Genomic DNA, 22698 nt, shown 5'->3' on the forward strand with positions numbered 1-22698 from the left:
AAGAAGAGCAGCTACACTAGTTTCGCGATATCATCCTCATATGTAACATGAACTACCTTCGATTTCTCAGACTTCCTAGCAAGGATTTTTTCTTCGGAAACCCAGACGATTCTGAATTCTTATCTTTCTTTCTCTGTATAGCCTTACCTAATAGAACCTTATTTTCAAGACACAGATGTTCGTTCACGAACACAGGTTGATTTGAACTGAAACCAATAGTTGATGTGTTAAGCCTGTTCTTTCTTGCTGACTTTACTATTAGATCACGTTTGAAAGGAGACAAGAACTTAACGACCATATTTGGAACATTGTTTGCCTTCGTCGGCACTCTGTGAACAACATCAATATCTTTGGCGCTGACCTCATCACGCAAACAGTCGGCAATTTTTTCCACAATCTCCATTAGGTTTTCCTTCTCAACATATGGAATGCCTTTCAATTCAATGTTGTTCCGTCTCGAGTATTGCTGTAGATCTATCAACTGTTTTCTTGTATCTCTTATTTTTTTTTTAATTTCCGTGTATTGTTTTTGACACTCGATGCTTCGATTTCTCGCCTCATTCAGTTCCTCACGCAGCGACTTTATTTCAGTCTTTGTCAAAGCTGTCACTAGCGAAGCTTAGAGATGCCTTGATGGATATCAGTTTAGCCTTGATAGCATTGTACAATGAATAAGTAGTGTTCACGTCTGTTTTGATAGCAGAGAGAACGTCAAGAAGCTTCGTGTTTATCTCCTGCATTGCCTTCCCTATTTCGTTTACAGTACTTGGTGGTTTTCCACCTAAGGCATCGGCGAAATCCGTCAGGGCATCCATTTTTCTTTTTTTGGCTCACACTTTGTTCACAAATAGCAACAACAAATGACAGGGTCATACAACAAATGCAAGTACTGGGCAGATCGGTAGCCGTGAGTGCATAGGATTTATGCTAAGTTACACAAATGATCAGACTCCTACCTGCAATGTGTAGAATACACGGTTAGTAAATCTAACCAACGTCGGCTGCCCGATCCGCTCTGAATGATGTCTATCCGGGGTTGCCTCTTTATATAGCCGACGGGGGCGTGCCCAACAGTTTGCAGAGTTACTGTCGACGCCTCGGGATTCGAAGCAGTCGGCACTTGCAGGAACAGAGGCATTATCTGCCTGACGCAAGCTATTTGTTAATCTGATGACGAAAATAGCTCTGTCACTGTTAACCTCGCGTCACGGACAGACTATAGCTTAATCAAGCTATCTCACAATCTGCCAGATGCCAGTTACACAATGACCAAAAAAGCTATTCTCCCTACCAGCTTTTACTCACACATTAGTAAATGCCTGGTAGAGTTTAACAGAGAAAGTCGGCACTCACCGGGCTCGCAGTCATGCCTCCAGTGTCGTGCATCTCAGCAGCGCCTTCCGGTTGCCTCTCGCAGTCGATGACCAGGTGTGATCCCAGAAGTGCCGTTTGGCTGCCTCTCAAGTCGATGAGCTCGTAGCATCCGACCGTTGTCGTCGAATCGCCTCTCGAAGTCGATGGGGTCGTAGATCTGACTGCTGTCGTCGAGTCGTTGCTACTTGGGTTGACGCCATCTCTCCGCTGAATGCAGTGATTGCGACCTGGGTTGACGCGATCCCACCGCTGCCTTCCAGTTGTTGCGACTCCGGGTCCTGCGGGTCTCAGTTTGGTAGCGGGCCCCCGTAACAGGTCCCGCTCGTCGAACAAGTCAGTTGAGGCGCTCGTAAAAACGACAATTTATTTACATGATTAGTAACTGAGAGATAGAAAAGAGGTGATCAAGTAGAAGTCAAGGACTGTACATGAGAACTGTCGAACGGTAGAACTTTCAATACACGAAAGTCTTCGGCTTATATAGCGCCTCGTTGCCAACCCTGGGCGCACTGTCCACGGCTTCCGCCAATAGGGTGCTCCATGGTCTAGGTGCTCCACCCACGAAGGAGAGGAAAGACACCACACAATGCATACGGAGAGGGCACAGTCTACACGATGCCCAAATGTGGTCACAAACGCACTGCACCGACGTTTTCGCACACGTCACCAAGTTTCGCGCACGTCCGATGGTATTGGTTTCCAAGGTTCTTCTGGCAGTTATGTTAGGTTAAAATAACCGGCTGCCAGTACACGTGTCAAACTTGCCTGACCGTTTGGGTAGGACAATGTTGTGGTGCGCCAGCATATCGTCAAAATATGCCACCCCATTCAGCCGATCTTATAGAGAAAGGGGGAAGGAGGAGTGGTCGGCTAATCCCTCGTCGTCGAGGCGGCCTCCCGCAAGGGCTACAGCAGATAGTGCCCTTTCCTTTCCTTCAACCCCACATTCCATTCCTGGTTGTTTGCTAGAAGCTGTGGTTTAGCTGCACATATCCGGGCTCCGCTTCTCCTCACAAGATGCAGCCACAACCAGTTTGGCTTTAGTTTTCAGCCTGAACTGCAAATACCATGCTGGTTCCGAGATTTCCAAATCCTCGGTGACCTCGAAAGTGGCCCAGCTGCTTCCTTGTCTGCCTCGAAAGCCTTGCTCGCCGCAAACAAAATGTCCTTTCTTGAGTCGAACTCACAATGGCCTCTCTTGGCTCGTGCGTTTTCTTTGCGCGAACCAGTCCCGAACCCCTCGTTCAGGTTTTGCCGATAGGATATCAACCCGTCTTGACGGCACACCCTTGCTTGGAATTCGTTGAAATATTTTTGTCCCGTTCACAAAGGCCGAAAAACTTCAATAATGATGACGGTCGTAACAACATAGAGACCATACACCTTTATTCAAGGTTTCGGTCATTGATTGCATGCTTTATAATTTGCTCGTAACACTTGCTTTAAAATTATTCGTTAATGCCAGAACATGTGAATGTGATGTAGTATGCTTGTAATACGTAAATTCACCTTTTTAAAGTATGAATCAGAAGCGCATAACACTAGACTTACAAGAGGATTTTTCAGAAGCATGGAAAGGTAGGCTTCAATACGTTTGACTAAAATGCATAGGTTTGGTGTAATTATCAAAATCATTCCTTCGTGGGCTACAATGAGATGCACGTGCATGCTTGGGTATGATCTTCCTGTTTGTTTGTCACTGGCAAAGAGATTTAATGCTGTTATTACTAAACGTTAGACAGTGATAGCAACGTAACAAGCAATGAAACACCAAGATTAAGCGCGTTTTTCTTTAGACAATGCCAAAAGGAAAGCCGCAAACGTCAAAAACGTCAGCTTAATTAAAGGCGCTAAAGCCCTGGGGCCTTCAGTCGTCCCTGTTCCTAGTTTCATTAGAAATTTGTGTCAAGAGGCAAGCTTCCTTATTTAGTAGAATACAGCCGTGACACTGCAGTACAAACAACCTATACAGCACCTTCGTACACTGCTTCTAAAAAGTGGGACAGCCTTAAAGGTTTTTTTTTATTCGTGTTTCGTTACGAAGAGATAGCTTCTGAAGCTGGCCTAATCCGATGCTCTTGCGGGTGCTGAACTTTTATGACGGGCAGAGCGTCTGATGTTATAACTTGCTTTCATTTACTCATTCGTTCGCTTTTAAATATTATCTTGACGTTTTGCTTCAGACGTAACGCAATCATGTTTGTGTCATAGTAATATACACAAAAAAACCTTCCTCCCACCAATACCTCGTCGCATTCTTGAACGTTGGTTCTTACCTTATTGTGTTACAAATCACTTATGAAAAAAATTAGGTGTTCAAACTCCTTTCAATATGGAGAATAAAACAACCTACGCAATTAGGTGTGGTGCAAAGGCTACATATAGCCTATGCTGCGGAGTGGGCGTATTGCGCTATACAGTACAGCATAGAGTATATCCGGTGAACAAAAATGATTCAAAGATTTACGTCATTGGAAGCTGGTACAACTGCAAAGGTACGGCTGTTCACGCTAGTCGAGTGTTCGAAAAACAACAAATATTGGACATTGACTTCCTGCAATGTTTAACCGCGGGTGGCCGCCGCGGAGCCTGCCGTCTCGCAACTGTCTTTCCAGCATACTCTCTCCTCGTTATCATCATCTCTCATTGTCCACTCTGCACCGCGTTGGAACTCTCTCGCCCTCGTTGGCTCTGCCGGTTATGACGATGGCAACGCCGCTTAACGCAGTGACGGGTGCCAAAAAACTGCGCTTTAAAATAAAAAACAATAAAACCACCCAGCTCCGCATTTTATTCACTTGGCAGTAAAAACGTTAAGCTGCCATAATATTTGACCTACCACATGATGTTCAAAGGGACTAGACCTGCTTGCCAGTAGCAGAAATTTTTAGTTGTTACGAATTATAACATCTCATTATAGCGACAGTTAAGAGAAAAAAATGGCAAGGCTTCCTCTGAGCTGTTCCCTGCTAGAAACAGTTAAACAGGGTGAATTTCAGTACTACTTTGGTTGCTTCCTGGTTGTTTCTAAACCTTAGCTAGGATATGTGATTCCCAGGCTGCTTCTACGTAATTGCGAAACTTTAGCTAGATGATGCTATGCTGTTTCTACGTTGATTGTCAGCGTAGAGAAGTTCTAATTAACCGCAGCCCGTCACAAGCCGGAAACGGTTCTCAAATAATCAGAGATGAAAACTAAGTGTTAGGGCCTATCGTGCATTTACGGGCACGTCGTCGTAAGGATGGGCCTTCCATGGCTTCAGGGTCTCTTAGCAGCCATCGTTGCCTTTCCTAATTTCTAGTTTTCCCTCGTCGTACGTACTCGGGGACTTCGGCTTCCTGCCGCCCCTTTGCAACCATTTGTTGGCTAACTGCTGTTTTTTTTTCACTTTAGTGAAGTAGTGATGACTAGTGGTATTCACCCCATTATTATGGAACATAACCATTTATCATGATGATCATTTTCTTGAGACCACCCGGTTGCACATGCCCGTTACGACGACGACGACGACGACGATGATGATGATGATGATGATGATGATGATGATGATGATGATGATACGCAGGGGAGACACCGCGCCACCGGGCTTTCCCCGTCCGCACCATCAAGCCGAGCTCGACGGCCCGTTTGCGGACACTCTAGATGGCCAGAGTTTGTTCCTTGAGTTCGTGGCTGCGCAAGAGCACTGCCCACCTGTCCTCGATGGTGGTGATAACATTTTTCGGGGATTGACTCCCACGGAACAATTATCTAAAGAGCTTCACTGTGAAAACTACACTTCTACTGCAATTGTTTGCTGCCTGTAAAGCGTGCTGTGCCTGTAAGACGCATCGGTACAGTGGCTGAACCAGCGCCTCCTCTATTTTTTAAAGACGATAGTCTTTCTTGGGGACCTTCGACGCAAAAATTTTGGTCTGTCTGTCTGTCTGTCTGTCTGTCTGTCTGTCTGTCTGTCTGTCTGTCTGTCTGTCTGTCTGTCTGTCTGTCTGTCTGTCTGTCTGTCTGTACATTTGTCTGTTTGTCCTCTTTTACCAGCATCGGGTACTTGAAACGGCCGACCCCATCCGCAGCGACCACCAATGTTGCTCATGGTTGAGCGTTCATGCTTGTGCAATTGTCAACTAAAAAGCAATCACTGCGCATGGCTGGGGCACCATAACAACACGCATATATTCTACATATGCATCTCTTACTATGAAACGCATACATAAGTAATTTTGAGAACCGTAGCGCTTATTACGCTGCGCTTACCATGCAACGCTTGCACGGAACGGGGCGTGTTTCCAACGCTTTGCTAGGACGAGATGATGTTGGCACCTACCCGTCACCTCGCGTTCTATACCTTATCACGCATCTTTCTCCACAGGCGCGCAACCCTTCCTTCGTTTTCGAAGATAAATGCCAGATGGCGCTCATGTGTACCGTGCCTCGATGCGCTCGTTTGCCTCCACTGCACGCTTGAGGCACTCTAACGCAGCGCCTCCGGAATACCATTCACCGATTTTCTTGCGCAGAACATCAAATAAATGTTTTGTTCACTCTCTCCACACGCAAGACTATCGTCTTTCGACGACATTTGCAGATTACATGGAGATACGGGGCAAATTTTTAAGTGTGAATACACTTTATAAGCGACCCCAAACCATCCACCGCCGTCGGCGGCGTCCGCAGTCTTCTCTCTATCTTTAAAAGAAAGAGGACTTGGCGGGCAGCAGCGCGATGCTCTACCGAATAAGCCACGGACGCGACGCTGATATCGGTGTCAGTAACGCGCCTTATACCTCCTCCCCCTTCGCTCGCTCCTCCGCTCTCCTCGCTCGCTGCAGCTGCGCACGCACCCCTCTCTCTCGCGCGCCCGCCTTCTCTCTCAGTCTCTCGTCGAGAGCGGGTCGTGAGGGGGAGTAAATTTAAAATCCGTTGGCATTCGCCAGTGAGTTAACGTAAACGCCCCCGTGGGATCAAATTGCGATTCCCAGGAACCATTACACCATAAAGGCACCATAGTGTGATTATTAAATATAATAGTGCGAATTAATGAATACCCCTCATAGCATCACCCCGTGTATTCGCACTTAACCATGTTCACCCTCGGGGCAATGCTTGGGAGTTTTTTTTTTTTTTCAGTGCCCGGGCGAACGCTTTCCTCCGGCCATCGAGCGCGCGCTCTGCCACCGCTTCCAATTGCCGCGCGGCGGCGCTCTTCAAGTAGACTGGACGCTGGCGCTAAACGGCCGTGCCTATTGCTAAACTCGTCAATTCGTGTTTATATAAAAATTTAAGTTGATTCGCACTTCTAGCAGGCTTTAGCTGGTACGTATCTCGAATTCAGTCAATATGGCCGTGATGCTGATGCGAAAATGCACGTACGTTTGATGACCGTGATTAAGTTTATATTTCAGCCTTTAGCAACCACGTGCTCTGAGAGCCCCAGCATGTCCTATTTTTGCGAACCGCTGTGCAAATCGAGCGGACAGAACAACACTGGCGGGCTTTCGTTTCATAAATTACCAGCTCCCGCTGGTGTACGGGAGAGGGGGCTCACTGTGATCAGACAGGAAAATTGGTCGCATATTACAACTTCGAACTATACGAAAAATATGTAGCCGCTATTTTTTACTAGAGGACTCTATAGAAAAAAAAACAGTGGCTGTGAGTACGCGAACCTGTGAGAGTGGCATGTGCTCGAATAGCACGCGGGGTTTGCTTCCACAATAATGCGTTTATTTTCTGCCGTTCGAATGGTGTAATCAATGAAAGCCACGACTCTAAAAAAACCATTACTCTAAAAAAAGTTCTCAGGTTACCTAAGCATTCACCTAAAATTAATGAAAGGCGCCAGCAGAGGTCTACTTTATTTTCTTCGGTCGGTGTATTTTTTCCCTTCGGTCGGTGTACCCCCACTGAGAGATTTTTTTTTTTACCTTATGTAGTGTTGCACAAGTTTGGTCGTAAAGAGCGCGGCTTCGCAGAGCCTCATGGAGCTTCGACGAAAGGGTTGCCCGTGAGGCAGCGTCGAGGCAAGCCCTTGACGTCCCCTCATGGGAAGCTTAGGCCCGGCCACCTAAACCTGCTGGCTTCTTATAATAAAGTTTATTCTTCCTCCATAGGGTGTTGCATTGACTCCGATATCAACTTATTTAGCACATGCCCTTCACGCTTGCGTGTAGTATGCCACGCCAATACACTTCAGCGTACATGTGCGCTATTGAAGCTCCAAAGCTTTCTGTATTAGGTACTGGCAAACAGTGCTTTCCAGCACTGACTCGTGTACAGTTAAGAACACACTATTGGACTAGCGAGCATAATGATGAAAAAACTACGAGCATCACTTCAGAACGCTTTCATATCAGCGTAGCAGACGACGCGCGAGCGCGCGCCTCAACCGCATTATCCACGAACAGAACATGCCTTTAAAAAAGACTTTGGCGAAGTGCGACAAGTGGTTCACTGTGTCGGTTTATGGAAGTTTTGTGTATACTCCAAGCAGCGTGAATACAACCGAAAACTCGACCTTATAAAGGCTGCGAATGCAGACACCGATTGCGCTTCAGCGAGCGACGGCGCGGCGGCGACTCTACTCTGGTAGCGGCGTGTGATGACTGATAGTTGCACTAAAGCCGGCGGCTGGTTCCCATTGTACTCTACTCCTTCACCCAGGCACTGGAAGAAATAGAGGAGGCGCTGGCTGAGCATATACCTAGAAGACTGAAAGCCTATCAAGAGATTGGTAGCTGAAAATTGCCGACGTACATGTGTAATTATACTAACATTGTGCCAATATTAGACTCAACTTTTGTTTACTTCCGCCTGCGAAAGAAATTACAGCATATACATGCAGTGTATGATGATGAGTGTGCCAAAGCGGCCATCCGTCAATCCGTCCATCCGTCCATCCGTCCATCCGTGCGTCTGGGCTTGTGTCCATTCGTCTGTACGTCGGTCTGTCCGTCCATGCTTCCGTCCGTCTGTTCCTTCTTGTTTCCGTCGTTAGGTGCTTTTGTTTCAGATTCATGTAGCATTGTGAAGCATGTATACAGGAAGAGTGGGTTTGTAAAGCATGAAAGCCACTTTCACTTCCTTTTCAAGCAGAGGAAGTCATTTTCACTGCCTTGACAAGCAGACGCATGGCCGTGTGGTAGGACATCCTGTTGCCATGTGAACGACCCGGGTTCGATCCCCACTCGATCCTAAACGACCCTTGTTCGGCCAGAACTTTCACCCTGGTTTATTTCATAATTTATTTTATTTGCACCGTTCTCGATTTTTCAGTCACGCATCAGATGGTGATTGTTTGTTCACAACCAATGACGGCGACGCCGACGCTGGAATTTCTGCGAAACAAGCTTTTTAACCCAATCACTTAAAAAAAAAAACATCCGCGTGACGAAGAACGCATTACGTACTAACGGTTTAAAACATTATAATGTAGGGCTGAGAAATGCGCAAACTTCAATTTCCACCTTCTTAAGTTCAACTCATATTAGTGTAGTTTTCACTCGAACGCTTAGATCAGTGCCAACATTATCTGTATAGATGAGATTTATTGCGACATTACATCTAGAGTGATTGCGCCTAGCAGTAGTTACACAAAGCAAAATGACGTCTCGTTTGAATGCGTGAGTACTGCGCGTAGCACATTTAAACGCCTGTCTCACCTATGCGCTTTTGGGGCTTTGTCGTTGCCTCATAGGTACCTCACCAAACTTCCTTAAGCTCATTTCGCACAAGGCAATTTGGCCACAAAACAACTTTATAAATTCAGTGTTTCAAAACTTGAAGGACTTCGCATGCCATCCTTCGTTTTTGGAAAAGGTGTCTCAGAACACCTCCGCCCTCCCCCCGAAAAAAAAAAAACAGTCGACGCCGAAGCAACAGCCATCATCCCATCGCGATCTTTGTATTGTACCGAGTGAAATTGTGCGTCTTGCATTTTGTTTCGGCTGCTGTACCCTTGATCTATAATTTTTTTTATTTTTTTAAGTGCGGAACAACTGAACTGTACTGCGGCATATCTGTCATTGCGCCGTTTTGTTTCGGCAGTACAAGTGACGTAGGTGTTATAGTGCAACTTGAAATATTTTCACGATTGCTAAAAGCACGTGCACGAAGTAATTGTCACGTTTTTATTTTATGTTCAGGCCTACTTGCCAGTGAGCGTAGTATGATGAGGAGGCATCGGAATCCATCAAGCAAGACATGAGATAATGTGAAGGCACAATGTTAACTACTTCAGGATAACTGGCATCAGCCTTACTCTGGGGAAATGTACGGGGGTGTTAGAACGCTAAAAGACTAGAGGAACTATGGGAGAGAGCTCGCATACATACAAAGCTATGAGCATCGCATAGAAGTAAAGAAAACGCAGCACATGAACTCTTGATACCTCAAGATGTCAAATGCAACTAACAAGCAAACATAAAGTCCCTATAAGATGCCGAATTCACCTGAAGGCTCACAAAAACAGCAGCCTTTAACGTGCACTTTTCTTGAGACCACGCTTACATTTCATCCAGGGCGAAGGGAGAGGCAATGAAGTTTATGCGCCATTAATCAGTGTCTGAGAGCCCATAAAAAAGGCTAAGCGAATGTTTACACCTCTGGGCTATTGTCACTGTGCTACTGTAAAACTAAGCCACACAGCAACGGTGGGATGGTATCAGAAAAGTTCGCAGCAACTTGTAATAGTTTTCAATCTTTAATGCTCTACGCCATTGAAAGCCCACTTTGTTTCACAGTATATATAAGTTCAGGATTACCTGAAAAGTCCTCTCATAGACTATTAAAACAAGAAAAGTATCTATATATAATGACAAAATATATATGTAAACCCAGCCGGTTTAACGGCGCAGAATCGTTTTGCTCCATACGGCACCCAGCATACGCAGTGGACTAAATGAAACATTTGAGTAGAAAGAAACAGCCATTTGTGGCGAGGCCTGTAGAAGTCACACTGCTTGAGCAATGATTTTTTCGCAAGCAATGTATCAAGTTGATGTGTTAATTCCAATGAAGCGGCACTGCCAAAAACTCAAACGGAACTAACAAGAAAGCATAGCTGTGCTAGACTGTGTCACAGTTCAATCTTCGACGTTCAAGCACGAAACAAGCCATCTTGGCATTCAAGACTCCCGAAAAGGATCGTCTAACACCGCTACGACGTGGGGAGTCAGAATCGAGGGTGCGCACTTACTTTGAAGAAGGATACTTGAAATTACCTTTTGTATTTTCAACCTTTTTTTTGGCTTTAACGTGCAGCTGCGTGTTCCTGGGAGTGATTTTTCGAAAGACGTGCACAATGCACAATAAAGTTTTACCTGCAGTACCTTGCATAATTTGTATCTAAATAAAGTGTTACAAGGAGGCTTTGAAGACTGTGGCTACTTTGACTTTCCCTCATGTTCCGGTAACACACATACCAAAATACCACAACGTGCGTGTTTCAACTGTATGAAAGAAGTTTGATTGACGTATGATGAAATCCTATTTCTAATTGTTTTGCACTTCCACAAAATTTTACGATAATTCTCCTATGGCTCTTTTTATTTTTCTCAAGGGTGCCTTAAAATATTAACTAAAAGCCAATTATAACAGTTAGGTTAAACATTATTATGACCAGGCATGTGTCTCTGCATAAAAGATCAATAACCAGCAATTATCTCCTATTTTAATAATTCTGGTACATAAATAAAAAGAGGCTACATGTGTTCTGCACGACTAAACCATCAGTCGGGTTAACGCCGTTCAAAATTTGCGAAGACGCAAGTTGATGTCGACTGACCGATCCCAAAACTCAAGGCTTCAGAGCAGTTCGTATATGAGCACCACTTTCTTGTTTTTTTTTTGTTTTTTTGAGGGAGTGAGGGGGTGCTTTTCTGCAGCAGAAAACTTTTTTTAGATACTCTTAAGGTCTATTGATGAGCCTGTTTCTGACATCTTCATTCAAAGCATTCAGGCCTACCAAGACACAGTGGATGTCTAGTTCAGGCTGTCACGGCCATCTTAGCTCGTTGCTTATTTTCAAATGCAAAACAAAGCACATTACTGCCAGAATACGCGCAACTAGGGTTAAATTCGGAAAATAGTAGGCAATAAAGACAACAGTTACGTGACAAGTAATATTTGTTATAACGTCAGCTTCACAGCTGAATGAAATGTGAAGAACTTTGAAAGCTTTGGCTCAAGATTTTTCATTTGCTGTCTGTATTACGTTCTGCTGAAAGAAAATAATCCACAGGCGTGCGGATTGAGCTCAGCAGCCGAGCCTTAACATACTCAGTCGGGATTACCTCTGTAATTAGATTCGGTGACGACCACACGGCTGACAGCCTACCCCCTGATAGCTCGTGTAACCACAAAATCGCGAGACCAAACTTGTTAGATACTTTCTGGCCATCTTCATTTCTCGGCGTTCATTAGCTGGCGTTTTTTTTTTTACAGGCAATGTCGGCAAGCTTCTTACATTGAAAAAGGCGGTAAGTGTTGTACGAGTTTCTCACCAGCTATAAACACAAGATATTCACTGCATTTTTTGTCTGGCTTTCTTCACTTAGAATAAATAAAGCCTACTATAGGATTCCAGTTTATGAACAAGGCTCACTGTGAAGTTTTCTTTTTTTTTCTTCTAGCTTGTTCGCATAGCTAGGACTATTACAAGGGCGTGCACTCAGTAACTAAAGAAAAAATGGCAGTGCCCATGTAGTAGGAGAAATTATGCCAAGCATGAGGAAGGAAGTTGACTGTGCTCTAAAGTTTTATTGATCGAGACGTTAGGAAATGGCGCTAAATAAATGTACAATGACTGTACGAATAGGCATGTGTTGAACAGTTGGATATAATGAATGTAAGCGGTTTTTTACTGTTGCGTAATGATGCCAGCAGCAACATAAGCATTACGAACGCCAGAAGTGGTAAGCTAATACATAGCGATTGTGTCTGCGGGAATGGTAGCTACACCTAGTGCTACGTAGGTCAACTTTTGTGGATGCGACTTAAGCATACAAGTGACGTTAAGCCACCCTGACGCCTGTATTTTTGAATTGCATATGTAATCCTTACGAAATTATATAACACTGCACTCTCAATTACGTTTCCCCAGGGCCACGCCTGTAGAAGCTCTTATTTTCCCCATGTAGGTCTGACACCTGGCGTTGCTCTGTGGTAGAATAGTCAACTGCCACGCTAAATAGTGGAGTTCGATTTCCATGTGGCGCTATGATAATTCTTCTTTGCATTAGTCGGGTCAACGCTCCGCGTGTAAGGTTTTCATAACGCTCTCACATTTCAATTCTCAATACCTGTTCTCACCGTTCCTTGGTGGATATAAACTGTCAATTTTTCGTGGCGCATACCCGCTTACCGTGGCCCGTGTATGCAGGCATGGGCCCCACGTTTATAAAGGAAAACGACACACGTCTAGGGAGGTCTGACGACGTCACCACGGAATTTTTCGCGTTATTTATTTCATCACCAGCCAGGCATTCCTTAAACTATGTTGATCTGCTTGTATTAATTTTGATGAACATCTACTTGAAGAGACGCTGATGAAAGCACATAGATGCAGGCAGATAGATAGATAGATAGATAGATAGATAGATAGATAGATAGATAGATAGATAGAAAGATAGATAGATAGATAGATAGATAGATAGATAGATAGATAGATAGATAGATAGATAGATAGATAGATAGATAGATAGATAGATAGATAGATAGATAGATAGATATGCTTAATGTGCCTTAAGTTCACTAAGAATTGCTTTAAATATAAAAGAAAATTTTCCTACATTAAAGCCTTAGCACCAGTATCTAGGTGGCACTACATTATTGCTTTCGAAAATACAGTGGTGCTTTATATGGTTCGATGGCTTTTTTATAGTAAAAAAAACAGCGTGGAGATAAGGAGCGTGAGAAATATGAAACATCATTGTTTCCACGCTGTTTTTTTTTGGCTACAAATGTGTACCAATAAGCTCACGTTGGCGTGTTTATCAGGTATATTTGAGGTGACCGGCTGAACAAATAGGCAGGCATGGCAGCTCAGGGTTCCACTTGTGCGCCAGCCCTCTCTCAATATTCTTGTGCCCTCGTGTTTTTTCAATAATAATAATAATAATAATAATAATAATAATAATAATAATAATAATAATAATAATAATAATAATAATATTAATAATAATAATAATAATAATAATCCGAAGAAGACGAAGAAGATGATGATGATTAATATGTTCACATCATATTCCGGACAATTTTTTATGGTAAACTTTTTCCAAGGCGTATTTTCAAGAGATACTGCCTGAGTTGTAGAAAGAGTTCCCGGATATGTATGGCCTATTAAGCTAGGAACCTATATTCTTCAAATTCTACCTCATTTAAAGGTTTCACGTTCGGCCCCTGCCAGCGGGAAGTTATCTTTTCGTTCTCTTTATATTCCTCGCACTTATATTTCGATTACTGTGAATCACATTCCCCACACTTTTCTTGGCATGGTTGTCGGTTCCAAGGATGGTGTGTCTAACAAAGAGAAAATGAGGCTTCAAAAATTGTCCTTTTTTTCATTCATAGCTCTGGTCTCAATCTTGCAGTCTTCATGTTTTCAGAGAATATATGAGGGATTCTATCTCAGTAACCTAATGGTAAAAAGATCATTTGCTATACTACATCAGCTGACAAAAAAGAGCATTCTATCTTCACTGCAATGGCTACAACCCGCGCTGATTAGCACTGCTAGGTTTCAGTACACTTATGTGGCTAATGAAAAGGACAAGGGGATGACCACCGCTGAGCCATAATTGGTGAATCATTTGACGCATTGTTTCGAAAGTTGGGGGATTGGTCCCTACTGGCCGCTGATTATCTTTTCGTACACTGTAAATTGTTGAGATTTATTTCCTAATAAATACAAATATTATCTCAAATACTTTCTTTATTATTTTGTCTAGCAAAGAAAAACGAGCTTTTAAATATTTCCATTCTCTTTTCCTGTTATCAATTCCTTATGTTCAATGCTGTGTACCAAACTCAGACAGTAATTAAAAAAAAGAGTGTGTAGTCCAGTGGTTGCCACACTTGCCCTGGAATTGCCTGTATCTTGGTTTGAACCATGCCTCACCAAATAAAATCATTTTATTTAATTCTTCGCTCCCATCGCAAGCTATACCTTTTCCTCGCAGTCACTCACCTGATCTTCTTCGTCTCCTCTCTCGCCACGTGACCTGTTTTAGCAAACTACCCCAACATAAGTACGGGGATCGCAGAGGTAGCTTTGCGATACAAGAAATCCACAAGTACCCATATTAAGCCAGTCGAAATGTGTGATGGGTACCTTGCTAAACATGATACATATGCACTGCCATAATGGGTGTAAGAAGAAAATGCACAAACCAACTCTGCGACATATCTCGCCTTGTACGACCGGCGCATAAGAAGCTAATATAGTAATGGCTGAAGCATGAGTAGCCTTAGTTCAGTGAATCTCCACAGATTTCACAGAGAACTCGTGGCAAGTGCGTATCGAGTTAGCCTTCGTATGCTATGAAGCACGCCGACTTTATCAGCGATTCTGAGGACTCCTTGAAGCGTCAGTGTATTGATGAACCTGGGCTGCACTATAAATGTCTCGGAGCTTTAACCTGCTGCACCAGAGCGGTACGCCATTTTTACGAGCAGATGGCTTCCGTTCTAGAAGCTCCTAGAAGAGTGTCTTCTCTCGCACTATTTTGTGTGTTCATGTGGTTTCTTTGCCAGCCAATCTCTCGCATTTGTTGCATGGAGCACGAACACAGTTAACGGCAAGAACTATGTAGGTACCTATACTGAGGATGATTGAAACCTATAATTAAGAATAATAATTCAAGGCTGCTGTGACCATCACTGTGGGCATCCGCAAGAACTGGTGGAGTGCCAATAGGGAGTGATGAAACCGCCACTATATGCGATATGCTAAAACATATTCGTCATATAGCTAGCCGAAGGTTTATGTGGAACGAGTAAACGAATTTATGATGATATGGTTGGATCGTCATCCTTAATAAAAAGCGACAACAATAATAACCACAACAACTAGAAGAATAAGAGTGTCATGTTCAGCGTTTTAGTGTGTTCTTCGAAGATTAAAATCGTATTATGATTTTCGCATGCAATTGATTTTCAATCCAATTCTCTCTTTCTTGCGCGCGTGTGTGTATTGTGCTAATGAGAATCAACTTACAGTACGCTTACCTGTTCCAAATCTGACGTCAAGTGCAAGAAACGCAAGTACTCAAAGTTATTTCGGAGCACACTCTTTCATATTATTCTTCTTGGCTCACAACTTGTCTGCCCAACTCTTGTTTTAAACCATCAGGGCAACTAAGGTGCAGCAGGTGGATTGGTCATAATCCCTGAACGTAACCCATTTCGCCTTCTTTCTTTCACTTTGTTTTCTTTTACATCCGCACCTCCTTCCCTGTGCAGAATGTCTAAACATGTTCAAGAGCACCACTGTGGACATTCTCTTCTGACAAGGTTACCGGCATGGCAATAACAAACATACACGCAGGATACAGAGCTAAAAAAATTCTGGGCATGCCAAGTCTACATGTCTTGTTCGGGTGTGAGAAGTATGTTGTAGTGCCTCTCCCGCATATGGTGCTGAATAAAGAAAGAGCGAGAATTTCAGGCCGAATAATAACAAGAACAGTTTAATTGTATGCGCGTCAAAGCACATCAAAGAAGAAACAAAAGCAAATGATGCTAACGTATCTATAACTTGTAAAAATAAGGGAGGCCGTGAGGAAAGCGAAATTAACAAGCGGAAGCAGGCAAGAGAAAGAAATAGGACAAGCTTGAATTGAAAGAAATGGGGTGCATGTCGGAACATGAGGCACAAAAAAAAGAAAAATATACTAAATGAAGGAGGAGCGTGTGAGTAGCGTCTGAAATTACAAGAGCCCAAGTTGAACTCGCCAAACAGAGCGGAGCCTAGCGAGACGTCGGACGTGCAACGCGCAAAACATGGGCATGCTGTTATTAATACTGCGCCGTATACTAATTTTGCAACAGTTACTGCGACAACGTCCATGGAAGTTAAAATTCAGGCATGCAATGTAACACTACAGCTCCCCTTTATTCTGTTTGGTCTAGATGCAAAGAGGAAGGAAGAGGGTGATAAATGTTGTGAAAAATTTTATTCTATTTGATGCGTTCACTGGTTGCTTACTTTTTTTCTTCTCGCTTGCCCGTAGATTCTTTTTCATTCCTCTAGATCATTCTCTCAGACGCCACGAGCCACTCTAGAATTATACGGTATCTGCTAAATCTCCAGAAAAAGTTTACGAACCAGATTCATTAAATATCTTGACACTTTTTTCTTACATTGCTACTATTGTGTACTTATAATGTCAGCTTGGTGATTATCAAAACAGAAAATATTTCGAAAAGATAAGCCTTCAACAAAAAAAAAAACACTGTGACTAGAGCATGCAGGTTAAATGAATGAAAAGAACTGAGTCTGCAGATTTTCATCTTGATATGAAACCTTTGCAAAGCATAACATCATGGATTGTTTCTACAGGCTCTCTAAAGTTTCTTTAGGTATCTATCTATCAGCACGCTTACATTGCAATTAAAAAAACAGAAAACACTGAGTACCATTGACGTAGCATGAGTAATAACGTGTTCATTTTTACATCGCAACACCATGCTATCAATACGAGAGACGCCAATGGAGGGCTCCTGCCATTTCAAACAACTAGTGTTTTTCCACGTGCATCTAAATCTACATGCATAGGAGTCAAGCATTTTGCTTCCACTGATGTGCAGCCCCTGAGGCTGGAATGCAAGTATGAGTCCCCATTTTTAGGCAGGAAGAAAGTCATTATATTCTAACCAGTGGTTGAAGTGTTTTCAGTTATGCTGAATCAAAGAATTAGACCACGATTGTCAGGACAGAGACCAAGCAAGGGGTGGTGAACTGCTCTGTTCTGTCTGGTGTCTTTGGCATGCTCTTTTTTTATTCCTTGTGTCACGTGAGCAGTAACGACAAGCCCCCGTCAGCATAGTAACGAAACATCAATATAGTCAGTTCTTGATAATAGCTTCATATATTCTGAGTTCACTACTTGTTTCATGCACTTCGAGTTTATCTTGCTGAACTAGAAGAGGCGCCTACGAATCGATACAGCCACTTACACGTTTTGATTGGCGTCGAATGCTAAAGATGGTGCTTTTAACGCATTATCTTTATTTTTTGTAACATGGCAAGTGTTATGGTTTCACAGCCTTAAATTTCGTTTATTAAATTGGCCTACAAGTGAGCCAGCCACGGTGCCTCGACAAATATACATTGTCACTGTGCTTCAATTACACTGCAGTTGGAACTAAATAAACTCGCGCAGTGTTTCCAACCCAATGTTCAATAACGTGTTATTTTGGAATGTAAGCGAGCACTGAGAAACGTTGCTACAACGTGGAACTGCACGTGATTTTGACCACATTAATTACTCTGGTGGGTCTTGGCAGTTTGTGACAATATATTTTAGATATATGACAAAAAATTTACCCTCTGTTGTAAGCAATAATTTGAAGGACTGCAGCATTTTCCACCTTTCACTATATTTTCTCTGTTTCTCATACAGTTAGTTTTAACAACCACCTAAGCCACTTCGTCTGGGCCACGCATGCGAAAGATAAAGCTTCTCGGTCAATGCCCGAAGTGCTCTCATAACCATTGCGGCTATAGCCTGCATTTATGTTTACATAATTAGTTAAGGACGTGTTACAGCAGTTAACAGAACAGTGCTCTATCTTGTCCCATGCTGACACACCAGTATCCGCAATCGGCTCCAACAAGGAGACAGAGAAGTTCTGTCTTCTTCTTTGGCCCACTTTATGAGTGACTTAAATTTTCCTTTCGTTCACCCCCCTCCCCCTCCATTTTATCGCTCGCACTGTCATCTCGCAATGTCTCTGGTCTCTTCTGGCTCAGAAACAGCTGTAAGCATCAGTGGCCCCGTTAAAGCAAAGTGAGCCAGCGTTCTCTTACTATGTTATTTGCTCTTTTTCTCCAAGTCCGCACACCAGTCAAGCGATCATCGCAATATCTTGATCGTGTCTTCCCGGCAGAGAGCTTCTTCCTTACGCATACTGCCGTGTCCGGACTGCATATTCTCTTCTGAGTCGACGTGCTGACGCCACGCTGCGCATTACTGCTTTGCGCACTGGACGTCTTGCTTCTTGGTATTCGCGGACGTGCTTGGCTCAGATGAGTCGGAAGGGCCATTTTCCTGTACACGACTACTGCTGCATGAGCTGTTGCGAACTGCACAGAGACGCAACTGCCAAAGAGTCTCTTTTCTGGACTCTGTCCCCGCAGGCCAATAGTCCACTCGCACTCTTTGAATTTCGCCTTTTGTCAAAGTCTATGAAGCAGCATTTGTTTCCTTCTGGTCTGTTCTTTATCCAAGCGGACGACTTTTTTTTATACGGTGTTTTTTTTTATCTCCACCTTTTGAAACATTCCTAACTGTCTTGATATAAGTGTCAGTCTTTCTCTTTCTTTTTTTAATAAAAATATGAAAACCAGCAAAACAGGCAGCTCTCCGCACGCTTCCGGCATAATATCGCCTATGCTTCTGAAATATATCGATACACGAAGTGTGTTTAGTCCGAAGATGTGAAAGTGATTACCCTAATTTCGCTTTACTGCTGCAGAAATCCAGAAGTTCTTTAGTTGCTCTTTTTTTTGCTCTCTTTATTAGTTTGTACCGGTGGTCTGAGTTCTTTTATTCTTCGCACAACACATTAAAAAAGCCCCTTTTTATTGTGCATCTTTTTGAACCACTCCAGCCGCTTTCTCTACCCTTCTCTGCCACTGCTACATAGAAAACCTTGCCACATAGCCTAGTCTTTGTGCTGCGCATCTCTCATAAGTCGAACACTTCTTGTGCAAATCCCGTTGACTAGAAAAGCAGATCCTTCGAGCACAGTGTATCTAACTACTTGAAAGCAGTTTCCTTTATGGTTCACGAACTTTGAAATTTGCGGACACCTTGGCTGCAAATGTAGGCGACCTTAAAGTGGACCCGGCACGCAAATCTTTCAGACACTTCACCTTTCGAAGGACCTCAATCTGCTGCACAGCTCATGTGCATTAACATCTACTCTTAGGAAAATGAAGCGTCCCAACTAGACTTCCAAACTTTTTTTTTTGCGAGGACACACGCTTCACAGAACTCGTAGCTTGCGTATTGCTTAGCTCCAATTATACAACCGTATAATCGCGAAAACAGGGCGGCACCAAGGGAAGGGGATGTGAAAGAAGACGAGACGTCGCGGCAAACTAAGTTGTCTCTACGGCTCAAATAGCTTCCTCCGTGCTCAATCACTGCTCCAGGTTGCAGTTCTGTTTCTGGCAGCTAGCTTGGATGCGCTCTGTGATGGATGAAGAGCAGAAGCTGGCTCGGAACTCCCCACAGCTTTTCCCAATGCGCTCCCCTCGAGGCAGCAAATTGAGTCGTTCTCCCACGACTGCCTCAGCTTTTCTCGTCATTTGGCCAGAGTATAAGAAGTATACTTATGGCGATGCACAGAAATAATTAACTCCCTTGGAAAGAAATGAATAGCGAAAAAAAGATCTTGATCACTGTTTTAGACAGGTGCTGTATTCGAAAAATAGACTGCCTTGAAATCACGTGAGCTTGAAGGCAGAACAGACACCGTGCTGTATAAACTTTTTTTTGTGACTTTTGATGCTTACTTTTAGAAACATGGCTTAGCGTAAAGTGAAATAAAACACTCAGCATAGCTTATGAACCGGTGATTTTTGCTCAGAGAAAATCGCAACGGACGTTCGTTTAGCCGAGTACTTACTTACCCACCCGAGAGATGTAGGCATAAAATGGACAATATGTATTATTGTACACTCGGTGATAGAATGCATTAGGGGCAGGTTATATGCAATGGGTTATTGAATTGATACAAGATTCTGACAGGTTCCGGAAGCAAATATGGCTCAATGCAAACCAAGCCAAACGGTTCACATTAGGTTCAAGTCGCGAGGTTCTTCTGGTATAAAACTGCTCAGCGCAGTAAAGTTTCACCTTAATTGGCGTTTTGCGCTCATTGTTTGTTTAATAATGGAATACCAATGAACCCAATTCGAACTTTACTTACGAAAGCGTCTTTATTAAATAAATTTTTTAAGCTTATTTGCGCTAATTTCGGTTTAAATAGAAAGTTATCGGAACGATACTAGATACATTATGTATCACATTCGCTACTTTCCTTTGCCATCTCAACAAAGTGGGAACAAATAGCATTCTCCTTGCGCTGTTCAATCGGAGTCACGCCATTGAAATAGGGCGATTAGTTGGCACACCACAGCCTCATTTAGTACGTAAAACTATGGCTTGAAGGAGCGAACGTGTTAATATTGGGTGCAATAAAATTATTTGAAACAAAAAAGTATTTATGAACAATGAGGACGGTCCTAGTTAAAGGTGTAATGAAGGAAAATGACATTATATTGCAATATGAAGAAGCAATGTTTTAGTGTCGAAGTAATGAGAAATGTTGCCTCCATGGGAATTATTTCACCAATTCCTTGTTCTCTTCACGTACCCTGTTTTCTTGTCGTTTCAAACGTACCATCCACAGAGAAAGGCAATGACTTCACAGTCTCAATTTGCATTTGCTACATTTTTAGAAAGAGCCGTGCGGTTAACGTAGGCGCTCAGCATTGTGCATGTCCTTCATCTTTTTTTTTAAGAAGTGGGACTGCAAGGACATGGACGCTGAAAAACAGCGACCATAGCGTCCGCAGTGTTTATATAGCCATGTAGCCCAAATTGAAGTACTGATTTAGCTGACCTTGATGTTATACAAGTCAACCTTGATCTCCATGTATTATTGTATCTGCCGGCGCGGCGTATTTGTTTCCAAAGTACGGGTGTCGTGATCACCTTGTTGCTTCAGCCCAAACACGTCCTTTTAAAGAAATTGGATCCCCTTGATGAATTTTCAAAATACTGTTTGCAAATTTTCTGAGATTTTAACACTGTTGTCCGCGAGCGCCAGAAGCTATATGCGTCTTCTTTATTTATCTCTCAGGACAAAACTAACAACGTGGGTTACTTAGATTTATGTTGTTAATTTGCAGATTGCTTATTTTCCTGCAACTTTCGTGACGGGTACATTATTTTCAATTAAATTTGCTTGGATACTTTGTCTCTTCGACTGTGTAAGCGAAGGGCATGCTGTGTTCTACGACACTGCCGTTTTGATTGATATGTAGGATTTAACGTCCCAAAACCACCTTACGATTATGAGAGACGCCGTCGTTGAGGGCTCTGGAAATTTCGACCACCTGGGGTTCTTTACGTGCCCCCAAATCTGAGCACACGGTCATACAACATTTCCGCCTCCATCGGAAATGCAGCCGCCGCAGCCGGGATATGATCCCGCGACCTGCAGGTCAGCAGCCGAGTACCTTAGCCACTAAACCACTTAGGCGGGGCGTTCCGTTTAACGCGAAACCCATCACGCGCGGCTGATAGCTGACAGGGACTGGAGCGAGTACTGCACACGGTAGCCGGAGGGCACAAACGTATGATAAACAGTCCGGGGACTTTTCGTTGTATTAAATGCAGGAGCACGGTGAACTTTATTTATCCTTCAGCACAACGTGATTCGTACAAGCTGAGCACGGTATTTTTCTTCGATATCGCAAAACAAGGGTATGCAGGTTGCTGTTCCTATGTTACATTGCGCTCTGCAGCACGCAGCAACAAGTGCTTGTTTTCTGTCCCAACCAGCGTTTTTTTTTCCTTTTCGCGGGGCTTCACAAGAAAAATAACAAACCGGCACTGTTTTATGTGACATTCTTAACTAGTCTCGTGCAGTGCGGATAAGCGAAACCATATGTTTAGAGTGGTTGTGATAATGTTGTTATACTTTCAATATGCGGCAGACACGGTGTCCATTGCTTTGCGAATGCCACCCGCACGCTCACATTTCTATTACACCACAACATTAGGTAAAGCTGTTTGTGCCCTTTTAGTTCGATAAGCATTGATGTCCCTTATAAAAGTTTCAGTTTTTGGCTAACCAAACTCAGCATGCATTGAAACCGTCTGGATAGACCGAGTATAGGCATACAATTTTGGGCGTACGATATTTACAGGGGACTTGTGAGTCATCCACTAGTACCCATGCTCCACGGCTCCTTTCATGTTTATCCAAATAAAAAGGTGACATGAAGGAGCAAAATTTGGCCGACTCTAACGTATTACGAAACAGTATGCAAGTTGCAGCCTCTGAGAAGTTTCGCTCCGTAACATTGGTCA

At 43.4% G+C, this 22698-nt stretch overlaps 1 long non-coding RNA gene across 4 annotated transcripts in view; it reads left to right on the forward strand.

The window, feature by feature from the left end:
- The window catches only part of LOC142813929 (uncharacterized), a 288010-nt gene that overhangs the window by 223789 nt on the left and 41523 nt on the right, over positions 1–22698 (forward strand). For all 4 annotated transcript variants that reach the window (XR_012894743.1, XR_012894741.1, XR_012894740.1 and 1 more), the window contains exon 4: positions 11813–11847. This is a non-coding gene — a long non-coding RNA (uncharacterized LOC142813929). The remainder of the gene's footprint in view (positions 1–11812; positions 11848–22698) is intronic.

The sequence above is a fragment of the Rhipicephalus microplus genome, chromosome 4, assembly GCF_043290135.1.
Source record: "Rhipicephalus microplus isolate Deutch F79 chromosome 4, USDA_Rmic, whole genome shotgun sequence".
Classification (NCBI taxonomy): Eukaryota; Metazoa; Arthropoda; class Arachnida; order Ixodida; family Ixodidae; genus Rhipicephalus; species Rhipicephalus microplus.